Source organism: Myotis yumanensis, unplaced genomic scaffold (assembly GCF_028538775.1).
Source record: "Myotis yumanensis isolate MYYU_CA2020_CCGP unplaced genomic scaffold, mMyoYum1.0.hap1 SCAF_2, whole genome shotgun sequence".
Lineage (NCBI taxonomy): Eukaryota > Metazoa > Chordata > Mammalia > Chiroptera > Vespertilionidae > Myotis > Myotis yumanensis.
Genome location: NW_027223753.1, coordinates 180239745 through 180265993, shown reverse-complemented (window position 1 = coordinate 180265993; position 26249 = coordinate 180239745). Strand labels below are relative to the sequence as shown.

General features: G+C 40.2%; 1 long non-coding RNA gene across 1 annotated transcript in view; it reads left to right on the top strand.

The window, feature by feature from the left end:
* LOC139004089 (uncharacterized) overlaps positions 1-26249 on the top strand; it is a 637181-nt gene that overhangs the window by 440488 nt on the left and 170444 nt on the right. Inside the window, exon 6 of the long non-coding RNA XR_011470331.1 lies at positions 16707-16849. This is a non-coding gene — a long non-coding RNA (uncharacterized lncRNA). The remainder of the gene's footprint in view (positions 1-16706; positions 16850-26249) is intronic.

The window sequence follows — 26249 nt, the reverse complement described above, 5'->3', positions numbered from 1 at the left end:
AATTTTTAACTTATTAATTTGCAAGTCATGCCAATATTTATCAAATAATTTAGTAAAATAATTTAGTTTCAAGTTCCATAAGTTAGTGGTTTAAGATCCTGTCTTTTTTATTCATTTGAAGTCTGAATGAACACAAATGCCTCTTGTGTTTTGCTTCTACCCCTTTATTATTCTTGTAACAAATGGCCAAACTGTGTTATTCATTTAAAAATGTAAGCTCCTTAGAGTACTTCCCATTGGGATTGAGAAAGTCCCAGGGTATCATTGCTTTCACCCTAACAGTGAGAATAAGTTGGATCATTTGTTTCTAACTCATCAGGGACTTGAGGCATTCAGAGAAACCTAAGTGAATCAAATTCCAGGAAAGACAAGTTCTTCCTAGAAGAGTAGAGAGATCCATATTTGCCTTCATTCTGGTGGAAGAGCAGGGCGTGGAATGAATCTGACATAGATTTGTAATCCCATTGATGGCAAAGGTATGACTCTTTTTCCTCTCTCTCTTAATCTAGCAGCTAGCACAGATCATACGGGTGTTTTAAAAACTTCTCAGGAGATTCTAATATGCATCCAGGTGATTTCACCATGCCTGCATGTTGATTATATGACACTAACCAAAGAAATATCTCATGTAAGAGACACTCCACTTCACTCAATCAAAAAAATTTTTTTTTCATTAAGTATTTACTGAAGACTATCTTGTACTCAGCACTGAGCAAGTGCCTGATAAGTACAGAATAAATATAAGGCATGGCCACTTTCCTCAAAACACTCACCATCTAGTTGGGGAAATAAAACAAACATATAAAACAATTGAGCAAAAAAAACCACAAGCTGTGGATAATTAGCTCCTGAATGAAGTGGGCGAACTATATATCTCTCTATATAAAAGCCTAAGTGACCGTAATGACAGAAAGAGCAGAACTACTGGAATGACCGGTCTACCAGTTGCTATGATGTGCACTGACCACCAGGGGGCAGATGCTCAATGTAGGAGCTGCCCCCTGGTGGTCAGTGCACTCCCACAGGGGGAGTGCTGCTCAGCCAGAAGCCAGGCTCATGGCTGGTGAGCGCACCTGTGGTGGCGGGAGCTTCTCCTGACTCTGCAGCAGCACTACCAAGTGGCGGCAGCAGGTGCAGCGAGCTGGGATGAGTGTGAGCGGCACAGCGCATGGCCCTGGTTCTGGCTCCTCCCTGGCCGCCTGCTGCTTGGCGCACCGCTACATCCCTTAGGAAAATGATTCTCAACCTCTGGCCCTTTAAATACAGTTCCTCATGTTGTGACCCAACCATAAAATTATTTTCATTGCTACTTCATAACTGTAATGTTGCTACTGTTATGAATCGTAATGTAAATATCTGATATGCAGGATGGTCTTAGGCGACCCCTGTGAAAGGGTCATTCGACCGCCAAAGGGGTCGTGACCCACAGGTTGAGAACCGCAGCCTTAGAGGATGTCTGCTAGTTTAGGTCCGATCCCCACTGGCCTGCGGGGATCATGCCTAAACAAGCAGTTGGACATCCCCGAGGGGTCCTGGATTGCAAGAGGGCATAGGCCAGGCTGAGAGACAACCCCCCCCCCCCCCCACCACCCCAGTGCACAAATTTTGTGCACCGGGCTTCTAGTATATTCTATAAAAATTCAGAAAGCAGAAAATCAATCCAGGCTGGAATAGTCAGTCAGTCAGGCTTTCTCAGAATTGGTATTTTTCTTCAAATAAATATTCTGATGGTACTAAGAAAATTCTTACTTGCTAGAACCTTTTGTTCCTCATTTTAAGATGGATCAGTGGGAAACTTGAGAACTAGTTTAACAGTAGACTCAATGTTAAAGGTTTTCTAAAAAGTGCTTCAATAGCCAATTTACTAGTCTTCTCATAGTTTGGAAATTCTGTTGTTGGCAATTAAAAAACACTTTCTTTCCTAAAAATGCATATCTGACACTAAAACTATTATTATTTTATGAGATTTGAAAAGGGAGGGGTATCTAACATCTAAAATTAAATTTTAAGTGTTTCATTTTTTAGAAACCTAAGAAAGTATTGCCATAAACACATCTCTTTATTTCCAACATGTGCCTTTATTGAGGGGAAATATTTTGTTTATATTTTCTTGATTTATTTTACCTAAGTAGTGCTTTGTGAAAATCTAGCTATTCAGTTTTTGAGACATGTTTAGCTTTTCAGTAAGCTTTTAGGGCTGTCTGTTTATCTGTGTGTCTATCAGAAAAACTGAGAAATCATTTTGCTTGGGGGAGGAGCAGGTAGAGACCCAATAGGGCTCCCGGTCAGAAATGTGGGCAGAGTCCTCCTCCCATCCCCAACTCCACTTCCTCCCTCAGTGCCCTTTGTAAGGCCTGCACGCTGGTTTGGTGGCTCTTGTCTCCTCTGACAGTGGGAGATGGAGCCTCTGTAAACTAGAAGCAGTGGTGCAGCACAGCTTGTCCGAGGAGCAGCAGTGTCTGTGTTTAGTGCCTAATGCCCGAGCAGCTGTCTGCCTTATTTGCCCCCACATTTCCTCTGGATAGAGGTAAACAAACGTGAACATCCAATAGAGTATATTTGAATCTGACCTCTGAGGCCATCTATTTTAGGCAAATTGTAATTTTGCAAAAGGCATGGGCTTATTCCAAATGTTTATTTAGTGTTGAATAGTTTCCAGTTGGCTGGCTGGTCTGCTTTATTGATGGTGTTGAAAACATTAAGAAATATGCTAATAATAGATGCTAGGTTTGCACTCATCTCTGTGTACAGAGATTCATTTTGTTGGGTGCCAGAAAAAAAATTCACTTTAGCGAGAGATGGGCAAATAAGTCTGGCTATATATGGCAACCACTATCTCCTCCACCCCCTCACACAGCACTCACCTTGTTTAGTAAAGAGCTTTCCTGTGGCTTTCTAAGTTCCTGCCAACACAATTCTTTTTCATAGGATGCCTACTACCTGGGCCAAGCTTTCTGTACGTCATCTCTTTTGTCTTCAACAATGACCCTGAGAAGCGGGAATCATTATTCTCATTTTAGAGACGAGGAAACTGCAGTTCAGAGATCTCTAATTTTAAGTTTGAAGTGAAGATTCAACCCAAAGTCTGATTCCAGAAATTACTCTCATTTCATTTTATTTCAGCAAAATTCCATATTAACCAGATGTCCCCCTCTCTTATGTACATGTTTATGGTATAGCAATTCTTTTTTCTTCTACCGATCCCTGATAAGTATTTTGGCTCCGTGATGTCAAAATGAATACTTGGGGATGAATCTTATATTTTTTTTAAATAAGTGATAGCAATTTATTGTCCAAGTGGGAAAAAAACACACAAAACAAACAAAAAAAAACAAAGAGAGAGAGAGAGCCCCTCAGAGGATTGTCCATATGATCACACTTTCCTACAGACATTTAGAAAGAAAACTGGAAAAAAAATACTGACCTTGCATATCATTAAACCTCAGATCACTTGCCTTTGAGTTCTAAATGTCAATTTGCTCCTAGAAGAAACTTCTCTGAATAGAACCTTGGGTTAAAAAAAACCATGGGATAGATTAATGGCACAGTTGGCTACTGAAATTGTCCCTGGTGTGGAGAAGGGAGATTTTTCAGCCTTGTTCTCTTACACAGTTTTGGGTCTATTTCACTGAGAGAGATGAATAGTCAGTTCTGAGACAACTCCAGGGACCTGCTGTCTGCACCATATAGAGCAGGGGTGAGGACCTTTTTTTCTGCCAACGCAATTTGGATATTTATAACATCATTTGTGGGCCATACAAAGTAATTAACTTAAAAATTAGCCTGCTATATTTGGTCAAACATTTAATTAACTCATCCCTAATGCCTTGGCAGGGCCAGACCAAATGATTTCTCAGGCCTTATGGCCCATAGGCCGGAGGTTCTCCACTCCTGATCTAGAGTCAGCCCCAAATGGCAGGTCATTGTAGATGAAAACATCAGTGTTCCTGGTCACACCCTTCCCGGTGTAATCATCTTGGAATTGCTTTCACAGTCATGAAGTTCTGCAGCAGTGCAAGTCTGTTCCTCTAAGCAGCACTTTCAGGAACTTGAGGAATTGCTGAAGGTAGGGAGAAATTGTAGGAGATCTAGATTCTAATTAAATTTTCCTCTAATTAACACAATGGAGACTCTGAAAGATAAAGGGAGGCCCTGAGGATGGCAGCAGCCCAAATCCAAGAAGCTTGGAGAATTCTTCCCCTTCCCACGATTTTAATGCAAAAATCATCCTGAAAACTTGTGTAGCTTGAGAAGGAGGGAGAGAAGTGGTGTTGTTTTCAAACATAAACTGGCTGTGATCTTTCTCCACAGAAGCAAATAACTTTCATACGTTAGTGAAAACATCTTGTCAATATCCCCATGACGTCCGCGCCCTTTTCCCCATGGCATTTAATGTTTCACCCCTGGATAGATGATGATTAAATTTTCTGGTGCTGCCAAACACCTCCTCCTGTTTCTCTTCTCTCCCCTCCATTCTCTCTTTGGTTCAGTAGACTTGTCTCCTAATGTCCCTGGAATATACTTCCCTGGTTCCAGGCTGTTATTCATGATGTCTGTATTATGTAGGAATGCTCTGTTATTTCCCTTAACATTCTAACCCCCTCCCCTTTCCTTTGAGACCTATTTCAAATATCACCTCCTCAAATAAGATGCTTCGTACAAAATACTCCTCCAATAAATAGCCATTGATGAATTTTCTTGGTTAGTCTTGCCATAGTTAATGGTTTTTACTTTTCCAAAATAGACGGACTTTTCAATTAATTTCAGTCTCTTCTAACTTTCATTCCAACTCTTTTCCATTCGTGGGTTATATCACTTGAGTCTGATCTTTTCAGTCAAGGGGTCTCTCTGTAGTTTGCACAGTCTTTCTCTTTGACTGTTTGATTCTGTTCTCTTCGCTCCAGGGAGACTCTGCATTTTGAGGCCTTAATGCTTTTGCCTTTGAAATTTCCTTTCTGGCACATTTTTTCATTTTCTTTTCTCTGTTCCCATAGTTTAGTCCTAGCACACAACACAGTTGTTTTCACTATGTGTTTTAACATTTTTAACAACATCTGTTGTCTTAACATTTCTCCCCTCCCATTTCTTCTGCAAAATCCATTTTCAAGTGTTGTATCTCTTCCCCAAAGTCACTTTTCCTGCCCAACTGCCCATCGTGTTTCCAACTAACCATAGTTGAATGTACTTCTGAAACATTGCCTTTCTCCCTCCCCCACATGCAGCCACCCCCCTCAAACAGCAAGGCAGTTAATGTTCCTACCCCCTGGCTTTCCCTTCTAAAAGTTTCTGCTGCCTCTTGTGTACACAGGCAAAAGAAATGCTTCCAAGGTCTGTGGCCTCCTGCAGGGCTCATGCTAATGGAGCAACAATTGACACACCCACTCAGAGGAGCCCTCACAAGAGCCCGGAGCCTGGGGCAAAACATGAGTTCAGCTGGACCTCAGTCCCATTGCCACGCAGCTGCTTCCCTTCATCTGCTGAGCCTCCGGGTACAACCTGCCAAGACCACTGCCCACCCAGGTTCTTAACCGCTTGATAAGATCATTTTTGATTCTGAATTGTCCTTTTGTTTCTGGATGCCTGTTTGAGCTGCTCATTGATGTTTTCTTTGCCGGACCACTGGGGCCTTGAGCTCTGCTGCCGTGCCTCTCACCTGGACTCCCTCTCCTCCTCCTCAGCCTGCTTGTCTGGGCTACAGATTCTCTCTGCCTGGTCAGCCCCTGTCTGAGAATATGCTTTGCTCTTGCCTTTCCTAACCACTTAGTCCTTCAGGCTCTGCCTGATTCCAGGGCCTCTGGTTTCCGTTGCCAGTACGGAGCCTCATCTTTGATCAATTTAATGACTTCCTATTAAACACTTAATTGTATACAAAGCATTTTGTAACTTGTATCAAAGATATAAAAATGAGTAATATAGAGTAGTCCTCTCTTACCCCTGGGAGATATGTTCCAATAGCCCCTGTGGATGCCTAAAATCAGATAGTATAAAACAATACATATACTATGCTTTTTTTTTCTATACACACATACCTGTCCACTTAAAGGCAACACTTTATGGCCTCCCTTTGGCATATCTAAATTTCCAGCACCACTACTCTTGCACTTTGGGGCCATTATGAAGTAAAATAAGGGTTACTTACATACAAGCACTACAATACCCTGACAGTAGATCTAATAACTGAGGTGGCTACTAAGAGACTAATGGCAGGCAGTGTATACCACGTGGATTCTCTGGAAAAAAGGAGGATACACATTCTGGACAGAGTGTAATGACATGAGATTTTATCACACTACTCAGAATGGCGCACAATTTAGAACATAGGTATTGTTTATTTTTGGCATTTTTCATTTAATCTTTTTGGTCCACGTTGACTATGAGTAACTGAAACTGTGGTAAGCAGAACCAGGGATAATGGGGAACTCCGAGAAGTACTGTCTCTCAAGGAGCTTACAGTCTATTGGAGGGATTGTGAGGCCAATTTACCCGTGAAAGGCAAACTGTGATGAGCTCCCTGAGAGTCAGGAAAGGGAAAGACAAAGCCTTTGTGCATGTGTATTAGGGACAGAGTGGTGATCAGGATAGTTTGCTTGGCAGAAGGGGCACATGGGGCTGATTTGAAGGTGAGTAGGGTCATACTCAGGGGGATATATTTTTGGAGGAAGAGTGAAGGTAAGTTTGGCCAGACTTGTCGCAATGTTTCTCAATAGGCTTCTGTGGCGTCTGGTGCTTGGGACGCTCAATTTTCTACTTCGTAAATGACAGTGTGACCTCCAGTCACTGAGGCAAATGACAGAACTCTGACACAATTTCCAAAATGTCCAGGAGACACTACCATCCTCCTATGGAAAGTACTGAAGTCTGGTGTCATAGGAGAATATCTAGAAATATCTCTGATCTGAGGAGTTCAGATCAGTGGGAATTCAGTGGGAAGCCCCTGGAATTTGAACATGGAATGGAAGAATCTAAGATCCTCTTTAGAAAGGATTAGGATTTTACTCAGGCAATGAAATAGAAGACAGCAAACAGGAGACTGGATGGGAGGGAGAGATTTAGGAGGTTGTTGCAATAATCCAGGTAAGGGATGATAACAAATTATGCTGGAGACAGCTAGAGGTCTTCTTCATAAAATAAGGCAACTACTTGGATGTGGGGTCAAGGGTGCACTGAGTTGACAGTGATCCCTAGGTTTTGAACCAAATGACTAGGAGCACAGAGGTGCCACATACAGAAATCGGTGAGGACAGAAAGAGGACATGGTTTCAGGGAAAGAAGATGAGTTCAATTTGGAGCATGTTGTGTTTGTGCGGCCCAGGGGGACACGAATGTCTGGAGTGGTGCCAACCCAGCACCAGGAGCTACTTACTGAATACAAATGATGCTACTTGAATGGCTATTTTTTTAAGGTTTTTAAAACAAATTGTTTCTTAAATAAGCCTGTCACACACAGCCAGCCCCTAGTCACTTTTCCTCAGCCACTACCACTCTCCTTCCTTCCTTCCTCCCTCCTTCCCTCCCCTCCCTCCCTCCCTCCCTCCCTCCCTCCCTTCTTCCTCCCTTCCTTCCTTCCTTCCTTCCTTCCTTCCTTCCTTCCTTCCTTCCTTCCTTCTTTCCTTCCTTCCTTCCTTCCTTCCTTCCTTCCTTCCTTCCTTCCTTTCTTTCTTTCTTTCTTTCTTTCTTTCTTTCTTTCTTTCTTTCTTTCTTTCTTTCTTTTTCTTTCTTTCTTTCCTCCCCCACCCCCCTCCCTTTCTTCCCACATTGAACATAAGTAAAATTCATCCCAGTTCAGGTAAGAATGCTCCCCAAATCAAAATTAGCATTTTGAACTAGTGAAAGACCAACCTTTGAAATAAAATATTAGGTAATGGATGTACCAGGAATGAACTAAAAAAGATACAGGCTTCTCTCACTGCTTTCAGCCTTACTCCCCAGGGTCTCTCACTGAAGGAAGGTCATGGGCAGCCAGGCAGGGGCACATTGGATGCAGAATTGCTAAAGTACGTTTTCTCCTCCTGCTGCGTCCCTAAGGACGCCGAATCCGGCTGAGCTGTTCAGGGTCTCATATTCTTCCCCCTCAGTAAATTAAATCACAAGCACATCTCATCGCCCAGGCCTGCACAAAAGCCTGCTATACCTTTTTTGGCAAGCGATGCTTGAAATGGAGCTTTTAGGAATGCTAAAAGCCTCCCTCCTCCGGCCATCTGCGTTGGCTGGTCCAGCTGTGTCCACGGCTGGGCCTGGGGGTTGGGGGGGAGCCAGGGCCGAGGTGGCAAATTTCATCCATGTGTGAGCCGAATCGAGTCCAAATGGACTCCTGTCAACAATTTCTCTCTTTTGCTCAATAACTTGACGTAATTCTTCCCCGAAGCCGCCAATGATCCTATTGGATACTTGCAGGGAGAGGGTGGCTTTCTAACCTTTTTTCCTCCCAACTTTGAAAATACTTTAAATGGGAGGGCAAATGAGTACAAACAGGAAAGTGTTGGGAAGGTACAGTAGAGAAGCCTTCTGTGGCTCTGAGAGCAGATACAAATGCCGACTTAATTGGAAAATCAATCTTGCTGTCCGGCTGATTGATTGCTGGCCTCCTCTGGAGGTGGGAGAGAGAGTTGAGTCATGACGAGATAATTTTTTCCTATTACTAAAAGGAGGCCTAATGTACATCTCTAAGCCATTCAGCGTGAAGAACTTGTTAAAAACACGCCACCTTTTCCCTCTTGTTAATTGAATCTTTGGTGGAGGGAAGGAAGAATAACATAACTTGCGTTTGTGGAAACTCTTACTATTTTTTTCCCCCTAAAGATACTCAGGTTCTGAGAGGTGACTTAATAACCTTTATCAAAGAAATGCAAATGTTTTCATAGGGAGCAAAACAAAGGCCTGCTCATCAGGTCTACAGAACACTGCCTTGAGAGAGGGGGTTGGTGTTGCCTGTGGAGAGAATCACATTGCTGACCATCAGGTCACACTGTTGGGTAAGGCTAGAGGTCAGATAGTATCTCCTTCTTCACTCAGATGGGGAAACAGGCTCTTGGGTTTACCCTGACCAAGGCCCCATGGATAGTGAATGAAGGAGCCTGGAAGAATGGCAGTCTGTCCCCCAAACATTTGTATCTCCCACCACACCACGTGGCTGCTGAAGAAAGGCTGTGCTGGGAGTTGGTCTGTTTATGTTTTCTCTCTCTCACCATATCCGTTCTGTGGTCTGACCTGCTTAGGAGGCCCCACCCTGTACACATCCTTAATCCACACCCTGGGTCCTGACTGCATCACTTCTGTGTTTGTCGCCCTCCAGTCTGGAAGTGCACAGCCTTCTGCCCCCATGATGGAGTGCCAGCAACTGTCTATTGCTTTAACTCATTTGTCCAGTCACAAATCTGTGTAATGATGCAGCTGTAGCTCTAGTCTCTCCCATGAAGAATGATCTCCCCTGATTTTTCCCCCCAGCAAAAATGCCTCCTAGCAAGTACCTGCTGCAACTATCATTAGAAGGAGTTAGAGGCCTGGCCGGCATGGCTCAATGGTTGAGCATCGACCTATGAGCCAGGAGGTCATGGTTCAATTTCTGGTTGGGGCACATGCCAGGGTTGCAGGCTCGATCCCCATTGTGGGCGATCAGTGATTCTCTCTCAACATTGATGTTTCTATTTCGCTCTCCCTCTCCCTTCCTCTCTGAAGTCAACTAAAATATATTTTTTAAAAAAGGAGTTAGACACCTTCCTAGCCTAAAGGACCCTAAGAAATAATAATCGCTGTCTAAGGAATCCTGGAAGAACCTCTCCCATTAATTAGAAACCCTGTGCTCTGTTTCTTCCTGTTTCCCAATATCTCAGTCATTCCCTACACTTTCACCTAGTTTCTCCCCAAACCTACACTGGGCCTAGAGCTAAAAAGTACTTTCTTTATTGTTTCAGTGAAGTTTTGCTATTCAACTATTTCATGTGCTCTTCCATGTGGATTACCTTTGTAATATTTAATCATTTCCAAAAAGTCCACAAGAAAGACCAAGTTTATTAGTGAAACGGAACCTGCATTCTTTGGGCAGTGTTCACCACAAACTTCATTTTATGAGAACCACAGCGAAGCTGGCTTATTATAATCAAGAGAGATTATTTGTCACAATGGTCAAAGATGGTAAGAATGATTAAATTATGCAGATAGTTTTTAAGATCTCATTTTGGGTATTCACTTGAGTGTAAAGTACTTATTTGTTACATAATGTTACAATTATTAAAATAAATCCTTGAAGACAGACCCAGAGAAGACATGAGCCATCAAACCTACCTAACAAAAAAAAAGGGGGGGAAAAAGAAATAAAGATCCGAAGAGGAGGGTGTGACTTTCTAAGACCATGCACATGAAATCTTCCAACTCACCAAGAAGACATATTTTGTAAGGAGTGTTTAGAGAGGTACCCATGTTCTCTCCACGCTGTGATCCTGTAGGTGTGGTGCTGAAAGGCAGTGAATGGTTTCAGTGTTGGAAACAGAAAGAGGAATGACTAACCCCAGAGCCCCTGAGAATTGTGTGTGTGTGTTTGTATGTGTGTGTGTGTATGTGTGTGTGTGTGTGTGTGTGTAAAGGCAAAAAATCCAAGGAGAACAATACAATTTCTGTGTAAATATTCTATACATTATGGAGTTTTACCACTGCTGTGTGGAGCACAATTGACATATTTTTAGGTAAAGTATAATTATTATGACTTTATTTCCTAAGCCAAAGTTCATGCTACTCAACCCAATTTATAAATGTGGAGGCTGAAGCTAGAGACCATTTCCCCAAGGTAACACAAATGACTCACGGCAAATGCAGGAAATCATTCCGTCTGACTCCAAGGCTGTGCTCATAACCTGCCTAACACAGAATACCCTGTGAACTTATGAATATAGACATAAACTCGTGGAAAAAAATAGAAACAGGATACTTAAATTTGACATTGTCATAGAAAATAGGTTGCCTATTGTTTATGTATAAGAGCTATGAATAAGTAATAAATTGCAGACTGATGATGGTTTGGGTTTTGTTTATTCTGAGGCTTGGGAAAGCTCATGAAATAGTTAATTCTTAGAAAAATTTCCCTTTTAAGTATTGGGGTGTAAAAATGCTTGAAATGTCTTAACAGTCTTAGATACATTAGACATGGATTTTATGACACAGTGATATTTTTCAAATGTTCCAAAATGTTATGGAAAACTTCACACTTCTGTGATAATTCTTAAAACGGGAAGAATTCCTTAGCAAGTCTTGAGATAAAGATTCCTGGCTTAAGCTGCTGCCTCACCCTTTCTGCTTTGGTTTTGAGAGACATTTGGGGTTTACTGGCTTTGTGTTATCGGTGACCTTGTGAGTCCACTAAAGGTACAAATAATGACACAACTGACTCAGAGTATTTGAGCTTTAGAATGTTGGGTTTAGCACAAACATAGCCTATCGGAGAGCAAAACTGGTCCCTAGTAATCCCTTGCCTGGTCTGCTGGCTGAAAGAGTCTGAGGCCACTCATGCTTAGGAAATATTTAACATTTTTGGAACTGGCAGAATTGGTTGGATTGGAATTTTCTCCACTTGTAGTTTTCTGTTTATTTCTTTTTTCCTTTGTGTGTGTGTGAGTGTGAGTGTGAGTGTGTGAGTGTGTGTGTGTGCACGCGCACACACAACAGGTGGCCTCGCCATGCAATTTTTATTGTTTCAATAAAGCCCCTTGGAAATGAGGTGTGGAATACACCACACAAAGGCTGCTTCCCCCCCGCAGCACAGGGGACACTTTGTGACCATTGTTTTCACCTAATGAAGATGAGTTTCCAGCTGTCACAGCACCCAATGGGCTTAAACTCTGTCTGATAAAACATATCGCGGCACTGCATCCAGCCTGGCTGTTTATTTCTAAGTAATTTCAGATAAGAATTGGTAAATTAAAAAATCAGGCAACATCCACTTTGAGTATCCTGTTAAAAGAATGTAGGTTACTCCTGAAAAATAAAACGAAAGCTAAACATTCCTTCAACATCTTTAACCTCACATGCAACTTATTCCCTGCTCATCTCTCCAATCCCATTTGTCATGCTTGGTGTGACTGGGAACAATGCAAGAAAGGCCTGGGGAATGTCATGGCCTAAATAACTGCTATGGATGACAGACACTTGTGCTTATTTTCTCAGTGACTTTTCCCCACCACCCATGAGTGAGGCAGGAGAGACAGCACTGCCCCCATTTTGCAGATAAGTAAACTGAAGCACAGAGATATTCATCACATATCCAGTACCACATAGCAGATGTCATCAGGATATGACTTGAAGATTGCTTGATTCCAAAGCCCAGCCTCATCATACTTTTCACCAAAAGACTACATTTAATGAACATTTTTAGTGACAATTAAGATTGTGGATAAGAGAGTAACATCGAGCAGGCAAGGTAAGATTGAGCCATTTATAGGCTCCACTAGAGAGTTCATAAATAGCTACAATTGACAGATTTCACTGAGACAGATGGCAGTTTTGGCTGGGATCAGCTCGATTCCTCGAAGGGAATTCTGTGCTATCAGTGTTGGTCTTTCCGCCACACATTTGGGCTGGCTCAATGTGGAGTGGGTTGAGAGGATTCATCTGGCTTGATGTGAATCTTAATATTTCACAATGTCAGAATTGAAATAAAAGGAAAAGTATGTCCTTTCCTCTTTCTAAAAATACTGCCATGAAGAGACATGAAATGTAGCTTGAAGAAAAATAAACCTGGAATTCTTATCTTCTGTTATGAATTATTGATACTGGTGGCCAATAAACAAGTTATATTTTGGGTTCAAATTAAAGTCATTTTTTCTTTCCAAACTGTTCCAAATCTAATTGACCAGGCACTGTTCCACTTTATATTCTTATTTATTTAAAGGAAATATAGGCCATATGTTTCACATTCATTTATACTTAACTCATCAAAATGCTATTTGGCAACAGGCATTCAATGTCCCCCAGAAGATTCTTGAGGTGCCTTTGATAAAATTTAATTCTTACAACCAAGAAATAATATTTTTCCTGGAAAGAAACAAAGTTCTCAAAGGGCTCTAGGTCAGTTCAAAGCTCCATTCAAAATGGGTTATGAAAGGTTAAGTTTGGAAGAATGTTTTGGTATAATTCACTGCTCTCTAAAACTGCCAGTGGAGATTGCTGGATAAGGGGTTATTGGATTCCTCAAACTGAGTAACTTAACATCTACTGTCCAAATGAAGAGATTAACAGATGACTATCCTATTTACTAAAATGTGTAATGATATGTTTAAAACATTATGAGCTCTGAATACAAGGTGGAACATTGGATATTTGACTACTAAAAATTAAAAGCAAATGACTTATTGGTAAATAATATTGCCAAGGGATTCTAGATTTAAAAAAATGGAAATATATATTTGAAAATAATAATGTAAACATTTCATTAAAATGGATACAAGACAGAAGAAAACACACATAAACACACATATAAATGGGAAATTAACATATGCAAAAATATTTGGTTGTATTAAGAGTCAAATGCATGCAAATTAAAACAATGAGTTATAACTTTTAACTAGCAAATTGGAAAAATGATGTTAAAATATAAAAAGCTACCAAAATTTTTTAGATAATATGTTGGTTGAAGTGTAAACTGGTACAGTTTTCCTAGAAATGCATTTAACTATATGAATTTTTATTCTTAAAAGAGTTCATATCCTTTCATTCAATAAACTTCTAGGAATCTATCCAAAGTGGTGGACAAAGATTTATATGCCAAACTATTTATAGAATTGCTATTTTTAATAGCAAAAATAAAGCCAATATTTCTAATAATAGAGTTAAATAAATTATGGTTAAATAAATTAGGTACATTGCATAGGCTATAAATCATCTGCTAACGTCACATTATATAGTTTCATGTCATGGGAAATGCTATTGTATAAATGGAAAAAGTAGGGGAAAAAACCCTTTAATATATAATCCCAATTCTGCAAAAACAAAACCAGACATGCAAATACATGAAACACATATTTAAAAGAAACCAGTTGTTATCACTTGATGATGAGAATATGTGATTTTAATTTTCTTTTTTTAGCTTTCTGCATGTAAAAACAATGAGTGTGTGTTAAATTTATAATCATAAAACACAATAAATATTGCTTATATTAATAGCATTCTTACTGGAACAGATAAATAAATTCAGTAAAGTACAAGGATACAAAGTAAATATTCAGAAATTGGTTGTATTTTTAAACACCAATAATGGATTATCAGAAAGGAAAACAAAAAAACAATTCCATTTAAAATTGCATAAAAAATACCTAGGAATAAATTTAACCAATGAGGTAAAAGACCTGTACTGAGAAAATTATGATACTGAAGAAATTAATGATTCAAATAAATGGGAGCATATAGCATGCTCATGGATAGGAAGAATGAACATTGTTAAAGTGACCATACTATGCAAAGCAATCTATAGATTCAATATAATTTGTATCAAAATACTAATGGTGTATTTCAAAGACTAGAACAAATAATTCAAAAATTTATATGAAACACAAAAGACCCTGTATAGCCACAGCAATCTTGAGAAAGAACAAATTTGGAGGAATCACACTGCCTAGTATCAAACTATACTGCAAAGCCATAGTAATCAAAATAGCATGGTACTGACATAAAAACAGATATATGGATCAATGGAACAGAATAAAGAACTCAGAAATAAACCCATGCCTATATGGTCAATTGATATTTAACAGAGGAGTCAAGACCATATAATAGGGTACAGATGGCATATTCAATAAGTAGTGTTGGGAAAATTGGACAGATATGTGCAAAAAAGAAACTAGACCACCTTCTTACACCATATATAAGAATAAACTCAAAATAGATTAAAGAATTAAGTGCAAGGTAAAGAAAAGAAAAAAAAGAAACAAATGGGACTACATCAAACTAAAAAGGTTTTGCACATTGAAGGAAACCATCAATAAGTAAAGACAAACCACTTAATGGGAGAACATATTCACCAATGATTCATCTGATACGGGGTTAATATCCAAAATTTATAAAGAACTCAAACAACTCCAAAAAAACAAACAATCTAATTATAAAAATTGGCAAAGGACCTGAACAGACACTTCTCCAAAGAAGATAGACAGATGGCCAATAGACAGTTAAAGAGATGCTCGATGTCACTAATCATCAGAGAAATGCAAATTAAAACCATAATGAGACATTTCATACCTGTCAGAATAGCTATCATCAATAAATCAACAAACAAGTATTGATGAAGTTATGGAGAAAAGGAAACTTCGCATATTGTTGGTGGGAATGCAAATTAGTATAGCCACTGTGGAAAACAGTAGGGAGGGTCTTCAAAATATTAAAAATGGAGCTGCCTTATGACTCAGAGATTCTACTTCTGGGTATGTACCCAAAGAAACCCAAAACACTAATTTGAAAGAATATATGCACCGCTATGTCATTATGGTGTTATTTACAATAGCCAAGTATGGAAGCAGTCCAAGTGCCCATTGTAGATGAGATAAAAAAAAGCTGTGGTACATGCCATGGAATATTGCCTTGTCATAAAAAATAAACAAAATCTTACCATTTGTGACAGCCTGAATGAACCTAGAGGGTGTTATACTAAGTGAAATAAGTAAGTCAGAGAAAGACAAATACCATATGATTTCACTTACATGTGGAATCTAAAGGACAATATAAACAAACCAACAAAACCCAAATAGACTCATGGTTCCTGGGGGAAGGGAAGGTTGGGGAATTGAGATAAAAAGGTGAAGAGTTTTAGAAGTACAGATTGGTAGTTAGAAAATAGTCATGGGATGTAAAGTAAAGCATAGGAAATATAGCCAATAATATTGTAATAACTCTGTATGGTGCCAGTTGGGTACTGAAAATATCAGGGGGATCATGTATATGATTGTATAACCAGTATGCTATACACCTGAAACTAATACACAATAATATTGAGTATAAACTATAATTGAAACAATTTAAAAAATTTTAAAAAATAAATAAAAGAAAAAATAGAATTCTTTGAATTTTCAGCAGGCTAAAGTGGTGGAAGTAATATATTCACCAAAAACTGAAATGGTCTTCTTTGGGTTTTGCAATGACCATTAAATAACTGACTCTTTTTCATTCTATGTCTTCATGGCTATGGCATAGCCATCTTTGAAAAATAGTCTTTCAATAAAACATAATATCCTGTCTTTATATCCTAGTAAAAATAATCCAGAGGAAGCACCAGTCATTCTCCTTTATCAGTTAAAAATATGCCCATAATTGCCCTGGTTGGTTTGGTTCAGTGAATGGGGCGTCAGCCTGTGGATTGAAGGGTCCCAGGTTCGATTCCAGCCAAGGGCGCATGCCTGGGTTGCGGGCTTTATCCCCAGTGGGGGATGTGCAGGAGGCAGCCAATCAACGATTCTCTCTCATCATTGATGTTTCTATCTCTCTTTCCCTCTCCCTTCCTCTCTGAAATCAATAAAGATATATTTTTTAAAAAAATGCCCATAATGAATATCAGAAGAGTTTTCTGATTTCTGAATATAATGTAGTTGAGTGTTTCTTTAAGATATCTTGCTCTTTAGTTTGATGGTAAAGTAATTTTTTGAATCAGCCAGTTAGTTGAAGAAAACATCCTTTCAGAAGGCATTTTCCCCATGAGTTTAGAGTTTATTGGTTTGATTTATCTTCCTCATTAGGTAGATAGGAGTGTGGATGCACAGCAGAAAATGCGGTTGAGAAATTGGAAAGCTACTACAAACATACTCTGGTCTGGAGAGGCAGTATGAAGTGTGCCTTGAAGAAAGACCTGGGACTGCATTTTAGCTCTGCCACCTCGAGGGTGAGTGAACTTGTGCAACCCTGTTGTAACTTTGATCTTGTCTATCTCAAAGGGTTCTTGTGAAGAATACATGTGCTAATATGTGTGAGTTGTTATTGTTATCATACAATTTAAAGTTGATGGTAATAGAAACTATGCTCTTGTCTTACCTTACTATTGATGGGTTGGACCTGAAGTTTCTCGGTAGAAGTTATTCAATAGTCACTGAAATTTCCAATCCAGTCCTTCACAAATGTTCCTAGAGGTTTTAATGTAAGTGTGAGAAACATGGATTCTTTACCTTTGTTTGCTGGTAGCCATACTCTGTAATCCCTCTGGAAGCCCTGAAGCACAACTATTCTTTAAAATATATTTATTTTAATATGTTTATAGTAAACTGCAAAAGTAATAAAACCATGAGCCAGACATCTGTTTACTTTATAACTGCATCATATCTGTGTGCACCTTAATTGAAAATAAGTCAGCAAACTGAAAAGTAACAATTTGTGAAAAACCTGTACATGCCCTTTTGTAATGTATTTATAGTTTTGAAAAGTTAGAAAGGAAAACTATCCTGGATCAGGAAGTGTAGTGGAGCTTCAGACTGAGGCGCTGTCAGTGATGGGACTGGAGAGAGACCCTCACAGGAAAGTGGAATCTGAATTTGGAGAAAGTAGTTGGCAATTGTGTGTCACAACAACCCCATGATGGGATTTTAAACTCCAGGCAGCAGACTTTAATCAGCCTGGAAAGAAAAACAAATAGACAGTTTAAATCCATGAAGGAACAAAGCCATTTCTGGGAAAAAAGTAAACATTTTTTCCTTATCAGACTGGAAAAAATGAAGGTCAGGAACGCTATGGCCTCTGGGGCAGGCCAGATAGTGAGGGAAATGATGACCTTTTGGTTGATGCTTTGGCTATGCTTCCTAAAAGTTAAATTTAGATTTCTCAATAAGAACTTATTTTCTCGTTTAAGTTTTGTTCTAACTGAGGTATTGTCTTTTCATAATAATCAATATTCATTTTTATGTAGAAAAACTTCAAGTGGGCAAGTGTTTATTTTATTCTTTTAAAAAATGTGAACTGAATACCCACTCAGTAAAGAACATTTTGCTAGTCTAAAATTTTATTATAAAATTAATAGGCTCATGAATAATTCAGTCTAGAGGTCATTAGATGGGAATGAGCGAGACTAGGCTACTGTGTAGGAAGGTGAGGGAGTGGAGTTGGGTGGGGACAGGCTGGCATGGGAAGTCAGAGCCTGAGTAGGATGAGAAGGGCATCCCTGGGAGGAGAATGGGGACGTATGGGAAGGCTGACCCAATAAATAAATAAATTTAGGATAATGGTTTTGTACTATTTAGTAAGAGAGTTATAAATGTGGAAAAGAGGAAAAGTGTAATCAACCAAGAGATGCTAGATTGGAATTGGAGGTATTGATGTGAACTCATTGCTTTTCACACATACACTCACATTTCCTAGCTTTGGCACTGAGAATCCCAGAGCAGTGACACCCCAGTCATAGCAAGCACACCTAGAGCTGGGTCTTCAATTCTTAGTACCATTCTCCACTAAAAGGAGCTATGATGACTTGGACAAATGACTGATTCTAGGACCGGGGTGGAGAAAGCAAAAAAAAAAAAAGCCTGGAATACCTTATTGTCCCAGGATGTAAAGGATACTCAAGGGAAAGGACACAGAAGCCTCACCAAAGGACAGAAAAACTGAGATAATTTGAGCTTCAGAATAGATGTCCATAAAATTGAATAAAATAGTATCTATGAGCCCATACTAATATAAATAAATCAATGGATAAATAAATCAAGAGAAGTGAATGATGACTAATAGATGTAGAAGGAGATCACCATTTGGCAACATTACAGTAGTAATTAAGCCAATAAATATCTATGGATATTAAAAATAAGCATATGAAAGTTTGATAGGAGAAAATATTCATATCATCTCAAAAAGGTACTTTCATAAAATATTTATACATTAAGGAAAAAAAAGTAACTTGAAGAAACCTAGAAGATATCATCTCAATCCAGTTATCAAAATTAACCTTACCAGAAAAGGGACAAAAAGAAATTGTGGCCACTTGATAGAAAGACATAGAAGAACCAAGTGTCACTTCTGAGGCATTGCTGCTCAAGATGCAGAACCTGAATCTAGTCCTGAGAAAGCACTAGGCATATTGGGAGACATTTTAGCAATAACTGGCCTGCAATTTTCAAATGTCAAGGACATGGATGTTGAGGAAAGACTGGGGAAGTAGTTCAGATGGAAGGAGATTAAAAACACACAACCGAATGTTATAATATCCTTTGGATCCTTTTTGCTATAAAGAACATTATTGGGACAATTGTTAAAAATTGAATGGGGTCTGAAATTAGTTGGTCATGATGTACCAATGTAAAATTCCTCATTTTGATGGTTTTAATTATAGTTATATAGAAGAACGGCTTTATCTGAAGGGCATTTACACTGAATTGTTGTGAAGCAACATGTTGGTAACTTACTCTGAAATGGTTCCGGAAAAAAAGTATTTTTGCATTATATTTGCAATGTTTTGTAATTTTGAAATTATTTCAAAGTAAACTCATCTTTAGTATGAAAAAAAATGAGTAAGAAGTGGCCCTGCTTTCAGGGAGGCTATTTTATAGTAGAATGGCCAAGGCAATAAAGATGAAGTCAGCAGAGCAGAGAGGGAGGCGGATGGGTGACATGGTTTCCAGCAAGGGCTCTAGAGCCAAATGTCCCATGCTTTGTGCCTCAATCATAGTTCTGCCTGTACCAGCTAGGAAGCACTCGGAGGATGACATGAAGTTTCTGGGCCTCAGTTTTCTCCTCTATAAAAAGGGGATAATAATAATATAATCCCATAGGGTAATGAGAAGTTTGTAGAGCACATGGCAAGTGCATAGTAAATGGTAGTTATAATTATTATTTGTTATTGGTGATAAGCTCTGGTTATTTGTAGTCAGAGAGCTGCATCTAAATTCTTTCTCTGCTACTTTCTACGAGGCCTTAAGCAAGTTACTCAGCTTTTCTAAGGCTCAGGTTCTTCATTGAAAATAGCAATAATAATCATGTTAATAATAGTAACAGAGTGGGAGTGAGACTTAAATGAGATAATGCACAATGCTTAGCACCTTGTAAGCACTTTATATGTGTTACTTATCGCTACATAAACACAAAATGAAATATAATAAATCCAATATGAGAAATAAAAAGCATGTGGCAGTTCTGAGGAGAAGGAAGAAAACATCTGGGGGAAAGAGGGAAAGCATTTGGTTGTAGAATTCTCTGGAACAATGGAGAGTCTTATACTATAGTTGAGAGATTCTAAGGCTAGAAGAATGGCAGTGGGAAGGGGAGAAAGGAAGGCAGTGGTCAGGGGAGAAACAGGAGTCAATGATCTCTGAGCTAACAGACAAGGGGAAGAGCTAGTGTGAGGGAAGACCCCAGATGACAGTGATGGGGAGATGTGTGCAATAAAATGGGCTCTAGAGAGAAATTTCTTGTCTGGAGAGACAGAGACTGGATCAGGCACATAGACTGAGGTAACAATGTAAGTCTCTGAGTAAATGAGATTTCCAAGGAAGAGTGCTCGACAAGGAGAGAAGGAAGGAGGAGTCAGGGGCAGAACTTAAGAAAGCTCCATCATTTGGGGAGCACAAGGGGAGATGGAGCATGGGGATATATGAGGGTGGGAAGAGAGGAAGTTAGTGAGTCAGGAAGGTGCTACGTGACAAGCATGGGAGTAGCTTGGTTCAGAGAAAAAAGACAGAGGGTAGAGAAAAATAAGGACTAGGGGAAGATACTGTGTTGGTGGTTAGCTGGTCCTTGCTGAGTTACAGGAAGGTAGAGTAGAAGCCAAACTCCAAGGGGTGAAGTAGCAAGGAAGGAGTATCTGGGTAAAGAGAACAGAGCTTGGATTCTTCCTGAGGACACTGAACAGCCAAGGCTGATATACCAAGGAGCAGATGAGGCTTCAGTTTCAGGCCCCTCACCTCTCCAGACCTGTCCCAGCTTTTCTAAGGCCCCAGTACACACCCAAGCAAATGTGCTCCCATGGTTATGTGACCCGTGAAACTTACAAATGTAAGACAGTTGACTTTGTGTTTTTGAGCTACTTTAACAAAATTCCACAGACTGGTTGGCTTAAACAAATCAATTTATTTCTCACAGATCTGAATGCTGGAAAGATGGGCACACTGGGTACCAATATGGTAGGCTTCTGGTGAGAGCCCTCTTTTTGGTTTGCTGATGATGTCTTCTCTCCTGTGTCCTCACAAGGTGGGGGTTGGCAGGACACACACACACACACACATACACACACACACAGATCTTCTTTTATAAAATAAAGGCATTAATTCCACCATGAAGGCCCCATCATCATGACCAACTCTAACACATTATATCCCAAAGAACCCATTTCCAAATTCCATCACATTAGGGAGATAAGGAATTCAACATATGAATTTTGGAGACACACAAATATTCAGTCTGTAGCAATATTTAGCTATGGTCAGTTAAGTCTACTGGCTCTTTCTATTCAAGCTCTTCTTCACTTACAATCTTCCAGAGGTTGAATGGCATTCCAGCATCAGCTTAGAGAACCAGAGTTAAAGTTTATGAGGATATACTGTATGGTTTTCATATCATTAACGTCTAGATAAGTTATTGCTAATAGTTTCAGGAATTCTCACCCCACCCCCTGGGCAGACTCACTCAGCATTGACACAAGTGTCAGTGAAACCAAGTGTGAATGTGCCTCTTACATGTGGCTTCAGGAAAAGAGACTAGTGTGTGGACTGTCCTTCCAGTTATGAGGTGAGTGAAACTGCCAGAAGAGGATCCAGGTCTTGTCAAGGCCCAGTCAGAATGCAAAATCTCTCCTTGAGATAGGACAGTCTAACATTTGTAACATAGCACTATGATGAGACATCAGTGGCAAACTGGTTAATGGGTGTTGTCAGTGAAAAAAAATTAAGATTAGTCACAGCACATACACACTCACAAACTTGAAATGTTCTGAAATCCTTCAGCTCAGATATGAAAGAAACTTGATAAGAGATTTTTTACACATTTGAGAAAAATAATCCTACAAAGTTACATATTACCAATAGTGAATTAGTATTTAGCTAAATGTTTTCTAAAACCATAAATAATAAGCAAACTTTTTTTATTAACTATGCTGGAAAACATTGAATTATTGCCAAATAAAGTAGCAATCTGAGAGAATGCCCCTAAAAAAATGTAGGGGGAAATGTTATAAAGGCCAGGCAATAAATTAAAACATTACATTATTTTTTAGATTTTTATAATGTTTGCTGTATTCGTCCATGTTTAAAAAATTGTAACTTACTGCATTTTTTCTTCTAAATAAATACTCAGTTTTATACTGAATTTTTAATTTTTAATTCTTTATCTTAATGGGCCCTCCCTGCTCCCAAATTATATGAGCTTCAGGCCCCACAAGAGCTCAATCTACCCTTGCATGCACAAACAGCAGTGCTTCTTCCCAGAGGTTGATTCATGCCTGAACGGGCAGAGCTGGGAAGTGAGCTTTGGGCTAAATGGGATATTAAATATTTCATTATTAGTAATTTCTAGCTTAGGGATGACCTGAGCATTTTGTGGGCAGAAAGGAGGGTGCTAGGTTGAAGGGAAAGATGGAAATACTCATGTAACAGGGATCCTTGTTGGAACAGGTCTCATATAGAGGAAAGGAAGGGGTTAAGATAGAGTGGAGTGATCTACTTAAAAATAAAGCAGGTATAGAGAGGCAGCGAAGGCGGAAAAAGGGTGAGTAGACTTCGAGTTAGTGAGGAATAATGAAATATTTAATATCCCACCAGGGAGTTCAGTCCTGTGACCTTGATCTTCTAGTTCATGTAGGAGGCCAGGTTATCATTTCAAGTCTCAGGGGTGGGTGGATTTAGGGGTTTCCAAAGCCTGAGCATGTCACTAATAGCTGTTTCTGTGAAACAGCAGTGTTGGGTCATCACTCATCTTCCCAAACTCTGCCTGTTGGTCCTAAGACATTGCACTTGAGACACTGCTGTGGACTTGACAGTAACCATCTAAGGTGAAGGTCGAGTTTGGGGAAAAGCCTAGGTTTTTCTCTGTTCTGGTGTCTCTATATATTGCTGTATATCAGAGAATCCAACTGTGGGAATAATGCAAGACTGGTGAGGAGACTGTCAGGCGGGGAACTGGAGTTGTTGCCTAGAGGAAAGAAACAACAATTTATTACAGATGGCCTTATTCTGCACAGGATTTAAGGCAGCTTCCAAGAATGCATGTAATAAAATAGCAAGCTGTGGTCCATAAATAAAAAATCAAGGCTGGAAAAAGCATAAAATATAGAAGAGAAGACTGCAGACGTGGCTTGTCTTCAAATAACTGGAGGGTTGTCATGTGGACGAGTGGCCAGGGTTATATGGAACGTGAGCCCAAGAACATGGGGTGGGGTGACAGTAGACACAACAAAAGGCAAAACTTTCTACAAGTGCAGCTGCTACTCCACCATGGAATGAGGTGGGGAGCTCCTCCTCCATCCCAGGAGGCATTTACACCCAGCGAGGTGGCCTCCTTTCTGGCCCATCTGAGAGCCAGCTGACATGATGGGAAGATCTGGCCCCTGACCTGCCCTTAGGGCCAGCATTCTAATGACTAACAGGAACTGTTTTGAATAGCACCCCGTAAGTAATGAACTATTCTAATACATGCCACACATTAATACAAGCTTGTCAACTGCCAAAATGAGTATTTCTATGACCTACAGTATTGTCTCCCATCTTTGAAATGTCACTGCAAATTGTAAACCCAAAATTTCTGAAGCAGAAATGAAGCAAAATTTTGGAAGCTTCCGATAGGAGGAGGGTGGAGTGGGAGGTGCATGTTTTCTACCAGCTCATCATTCCCCTGAGTCATCATTGGTAGTTAGAAGGGCTAGTGGCGTCCAGTCAGCCCCTCAACGTTGAACAACAAATGGCTGTTGTTCCCTAGCATATGTCAGGCCCAATGCTAGGCCCTGGGGAGAAAATAATAAGCAAAAAACACACAGTCCCTCCTTTCCCAGTGATTGTTGCTTAGAGGGAAAACAAGATTAATAAAAATGACCACACATCTATATACTTACCAATGGAGATATGCACTATCAAGGAAGAAAAGAGTATTTTCAGAGTGGATAGCTGTAAGACCTGTGAGAGCACGAAGGAAAAACATGTTTACTAATATCTGTGAGTTATAGGAAAGTAGGGGGCAGGGGTGTAGGTTCAGATGTAGAGCGCAGGCTGAAGGGACAATGTGGGGAAAGCTCAGAGACGTGTGGGACACGGAGCATTTGAGAGACTGCATGGCCAGAGGGGCTGGGGGCACCTAGACTAGAGGCCTGGGTGCCATGAGCAGCCCAGGAGAGGCGGTCTAGGACAGTGATGGCGAACCTTTTGAGCTCGGCGTGTCAGCATTTTGAAAAACCCTAACTTAACTCTGGTGCCGTGTCACATATAGAAATTTTTTGATATTTGCAACCATAGTAAAGCAAAGACTTATATTTTTGATATTTATTCTATATATTTAAATGTCATTTAACAAAGAAAAATCAACCAAAAAAATGAGTTTGCCTGTCACCTCTGACACGCGTGTCATAGGTTTGCCATCACTGGTCTAGGATCATGAGCAACATCAGGGGCTTTTGTCTTCATTCTAATGGCCAGGGGAAGCCCTTAGGGAGAAATAATATTATATAGGTGTTTTGCTGCCTTAAAAAAATCACTTTAGCTTTGAAGTAGAGACTGTATTAGGGGTGGGGCATGAATGGATGTAGGGAGACTATTCAGTAGGCTGTATGAGGGATCAAGGTGAGAGAGGGCAGTGATTTGGACAAGGGTTGTGGTTAGGAGTGAGTGGAGAGAAATGCGAGATAAAAATGAGCAGGATTTGGTGATGGATTGTCGTGTTGGTGAAGGGGGTGGGAGGAGGTGGTATCAACAGTGAGTCCCAGCACATGGACAGATGAGTTTCAATCACTGATGGGGTACTCCAAGAGAGGGTTGGCCTAAGACAATGGCTAGAGGGAAAAATAGACCCTCCCTCTCACCTTACCTGGTTCTGAGTTAGAAAAGGCGAGAAGTTCACCTGACTCCAGTTCAACTCAGTGCAGTTTCATCCTATTTAGTTCAATTAGATTCACCTTATGGCTCAGCTACCAAATAAGACTATGTGAGTAACCTAGACAAACATAGAAGGCCCTGGGCATGTTTGCATGGTTATTTCTTGTACTTGATGAGTATTCAAATAACCAAAGTTCCCCAGGGAATGTGCAAATTACCTGCAGAGATAAAATGCCACTGGACTACAGTGGTTAGATGTGCCCCACAGAGGGCCTGACTGACTCACAAAAGGATTGGATGGCCTGTACCTAAAAATGGAGATGACTCCACGGGGTGCCCTTGAAGTCACTGGGCAAGGGGTGATGTGAATGTGGAAGGACCTGAGTTCTCTGGTCTGCACCGCCCCCACCCCGGGGACTGGAGTATGTGCACTTGCTCTTATCCCTGGCTCCATCTCAGACTCCTAGGCAATTCCTAAAGGATCCTTATGCTTGTGTCCTCAGCCACATGGATAATAACTACTCTCCAATTATCTCATTTATGTTTTGCAAGAGCCAAATGGAAGTGTCTGATAACCTGGGAATTTTCTGACAAAGATAATACGTAAATTTAGTATGTATCTGGGGATGATGGTTCTAGCCACATCACTGCCCCTAGCTACAAGTGAAAAGGAGAAGTCCCAGCCATGTCTGGCATCCTTATGTCTATTCCTTATGACTTCTGCATGTCCCATCTCCCATAGCATCACTACCACCCCTCTCCAATCTACTCAGAATTGCAATGTAAATATCATTGTCTAAACACAAAAACTTCTGGAAGAAAGCATGTGCTTTATCTAATTCTGTATCTTAGTATATCTTCTGTATCTTTATCTAAGTCTGTATACCCCATTCTGTTCTCAAAACAAGCTTCTGTACATGTTTCATTTTGCCCATACAATCTTGGGGGGGTGGGGTGAGGTCTCATTAAACTCATCTCCAGGGACACTAAACTGCTTACCCCAAGTCAGATGCTATGAAGGGGCCGAGAGGGGACTCTGCATTTCATGCTGTCTCTACTCCACCAGTTGTTCCCTTCTGGTTAAAGCAAACAGATCTGTGTTGGGAGGGGGAGCTTGAAGATGTTGGGAGCAGAGAGGATTTTCCCATTATCCCTTAAAGTCACACAACATAAGCAGCTGTCGATTTCTCCCCACTTAATGGTGGTCAGCTCAGTGGCTCAGAATACAGAATGTAAAGGGAGGTGGGACTGTATTTGAATACTGATCTTCAACCTTGCTGTATATGACTTTGAGCG